Source organism: Ambystoma mexicanum, chromosome 1p, assembly GCF_040938575.1.
Source record: "Ambystoma mexicanum isolate Mex_15411 chromosome 1p, UKY_AmexF1_1, whole genome shotgun sequence".
NCBI lineage: Eukaryota > Metazoa > Chordata > Amphibia > Caudata > Ambystomatidae > Ambystoma > Ambystoma mexicanum.
Genome location: NC_090921.1, coordinates 705038587 through 705042145, shown reverse-complemented (window position 1 = coordinate 705042145; position 3559 = coordinate 705038587). Strand labels below are relative to the sequence as shown.

General features: G+C 52.3%; 1 non-coding gene across 1 annotated transcript; it reads right to left on the bottom strand.

Annotated features, from left to right (window-relative positions):
- Positions 1–2622: 2622 nt before the first annotated feature.
- On the bottom strand, positions 2623–2786 carry LOC138462571 (U1 spliceosomal RNA). Its single transcript, XR_011265171.1, has one exon. It is a non-coding gene; the product is annotated as a U1 spliceosomal RNA (small nuclear RNA).
- Between the last annotated feature and the right edge of the window lie 773 nt (positions 2787–3559).

Below are 3559 nucleotides of genomic sequence, written 5' to 3'. Positions count from 1 at the left end.
GTAAAGCGTTTGTTTCTTGGCGAGATGCGTGTTGTTCTGCCCTTAGTTCCCCAAGCAATTGAGCCAATTGATCTGTGTCCGAGGTTTCCATTGCGCCTGGGTGGGAAAATTGCGGTAGGCTTTGCGTTCTGTAACGCTCACCTGAATCCCTCGGAGGCGCAGGTCTGGGCTCGGGGTTCTCGGAGTCTTCTAGGGTCACGCGCAGGCCTCGAATGCCACCCTGGAAAGGCCCTTTCCTCACTGAGATCTTGATCTGAAGGGTGAGGTGTCTGCAATTATGAGAGCAAGGGGTTAATATGGATATATAAGCCTGACTGGGTAAGCTGGCTCCCCTTCCTGGTACTCCCAAGTAGTTCGTAGGCTAAATGTGCTCACCTTATGTAGGTGAAAGCGGAGCTCTCCATCCTGCGTCTGTGCAGGGGCGCCGAAGCCAGTTACTTCACTGGTTAATTGTCCAGCCTCTTGGTTGCAGAGGATGAAGATTTGGAGCTAGGCCGTTGTTAGCAGCACGTACGGCGGTTGCTTGAATATGGAGGTCCGGAGAGCGATGGAATGGCGAAGGTATTGCAGGCAAGTAAGTAGAAAATGTCAATTCGAAGTTAAAAGCACTTCTTAATGTCTCTTTTCCTTTTTCAGGTCACAGAAGCAGCTGGGTAGAAAAATGGATGTCGAGGAATGCACCGAGGAGTGAGAAAGATGAGCGCTGCCCAAAACACGTGCGTATAGATGGAGTTTTGTCTTTCTTAATGATGTCCTTTTGTTTTGCAGATGCGAGTAGCAGCGTCGGCGGAGGTGAGAAGAATGCAGCGCAGGTAAGGAAAGTTTCACGGAGGTTTACTAACCAATGTCTTTGCTTCCACAGGGTGCCGGAAAAATGGAAAGCTGCAGCCCGTGGCTTGAGATGCACCGATGGACTGGGTAAGTGCTGCGCTGGTTTTATCTCGTGCTAACCTGGTGTTCTTTTCCCTTTTCAGATGCTGCTGAAGACGAAGATGGTATTTCGGAAGGTAAGATTGCGGATTTCTCTTCCCCAGATGCAGAAGTTGAAGATTCTCTGGAGCTGACACGGTGAGCGTCCTGCTGCTATTGCAGAATAACGCGAAGCACGTTGCTCTGATCGGGCGTGGTTTAAATAGCTTACTGGAGTGCTTAGGTGTCTCCTTCCACAGCAGCCTTGCCCAGGTAAGAAGTCCCAGCTTCCAGAATAGTTCCAGTATCCAGTCCCAGGGAGTGGTGCTGGCCACACCCAGAAGGTAAAGTAGTTCCAGCCATGGGTGGATGAGGATTTCATCCTGCAGGTGCGTGAGCAGCATGGTCTGCAGCAGGTAGGTCCACCCAAGCACCATTCCTTACATCATGAGCCCGGCACGTCCTGTGCCGGGACTGGGTCCCCTTATGAGCCTAGCGCCACTGGCGCCAGGACAAGGTCCATAAGGCCCCTATGGGAGCCGATGGGTGCCTGGAAATGAAGTTGTGACCCAGCTTCCGAGGCAGTTGGACTAAACCTGACTCCTTGGAGGCTGCGGTCATGACAGTATACCTTACCGCACCTGCCCGTTCGCGCTGATGCTGTTTAATCAGAGTTTCACCCCGGTCCTCAGGATTGGCTTGTACCTACAGCCAAAAACCCTGCCGTATATATACACCCTACACGCCACACCCCCTAAAGATGGCCACCGCTCAGACATCAGCTCCACACTTCCGGTTGTTTGTGGGGGCATCCGGGGGAAGCCCCCTTGGGGACCTTAGGGACTCCAACCCTTGGGGGGGCCTTTCTGCTAGCCCCCATGATGTCACATCTGGTGGGACACCCCCGCTAAGGAACAAGTGCCTGTTAAACACACCTACATCACTTCCAGGCGGGGTTTTGCCCAGGTAGAACTTCCGGGGGAAACCCGAGGGGGCCACGCCCCGGATATGATGTCATAGGGATTGGATATCCCACCCTAAAGGGGTGTGGAAACCTGTCAAGGCTAGTTTGATGAGGAAAGGTATCATGCTTTACTACTAACATGCTCTAGAGCAGGCTTGTCCAACCTTTTTGAATGTGGGGCCGAAGCATTCACTTTTTGTCACCCAGTGGGCCGGCGAGCCAAAAGTCAACAACCTCACCCAAAGCAGTATATTAAAAAGCAATATTCTGTGACCTTTGACACAGTAGCATCACAGCAGTAATAGTCATGCAGTCCCAAAGATAGCTTTTGGTGCCAGGGGCAGTGATTAAAGGTTAGTTGCATGTGATTTCTTTCAGTGTGTATGTGTTAATATTTTTCTGAAATAGTGGGGGCGACCGAGCCTAGCGAGAGAGCTATACGGATCTAGGGAGGGTTTGTGGGGGTTCCCCCCCATTTTCTTTTTTTCAAATATGGGGCTGAAATGGTGAATTATACAGCAGAAAAGGTGACCAAAAAGCCATAAGTTTACAATCAGTTCTAAAGGGGAACATGAAAATTCCATGTCACCAACAGCAGACAAGAACATTTTACAACACAACACATTTTAATGATCAATGTGTCCACAATGTAAGACAGCACTGTCACTGAGAATCTCTGCCACAAGACCAGGGGCTCTGTGTGCAACCAACCTAGCAGGCCTAGTGCACACTTTACCTTTTTCTCTTTCAACAATAGAGCACAAACGCAGTCCCCCGCTACCAGAAATAATGCAGTCGAGTATCCTGCATTTGGGGACATAGAAGTGGTCAGCAAATCCGATGTGCAATGGGTGAGCCTCACCCTGGGAGATCTGCCTTTGTGATCACAGATTCTCCCCTGCCAGGTAAGTATGAGTTGCAAACAAGAGGGCAGTGGTTAGGCCTGTTCTGGAAGCACAGCTAAGCGAGGGTGAGAAGGCAGGCCCTGACCGAGCCCCCCGGAAGGTCTGAGCATCTGCAGAGCTGCCTGTTCCACGTGTATGGGGAACCTCCGTCAGGCAGATCCCAGCAGAAGAGCACATTGTAGCACAGTTCCTTTCTCCCATCAGGCCCTGCTCGGCCCGGGATTTGTATAAATTCGGGCCTGGCTGCCAGCCAGCAGGCCCAGTCGGATAGGAGGATAGCTCAAGCAGGCCTGTTGCAGTCTGCCCACTGGCCTGTCGGCCGCACATGGGCCCCATGGCCCTCCTGAGCGGACAGGACGCCCCGCTTAACAAGAGCATCTCAGGCAGGGTGCCTCCCAGCTGGACACGGCAATGCCGTGAAGCAAGGCCCAATCGGTGCTTGAACGGGACCGGTGGCAGGCAGCTGGCAGCCAGCCCCCCAACCCCAGGAGCAGCTGGAGCTTCTTAAGGTTGGAGGGCCTAGAGGCGAAAACAGAGCCCAGGCAGGGCGGCCTCAAGAACAGCACGGGCACATGATATCATGGGGTGCACAAGTCTGGGGTTAGGGGCCTGCTCAGCGCTGACCCCCTTGACTGCAGCAAAATTCATTCTGCCACAAGACCAGGGGCTCTGTGTGCAACTAACCTACTCTCACACTTTACTTTTTCTTTCACCAAGGAGCACTACAGCTCAAGTCTTTTCATGTGATGTTAAGTCCTTCAGGTTTGTCCTCTTTTCTATT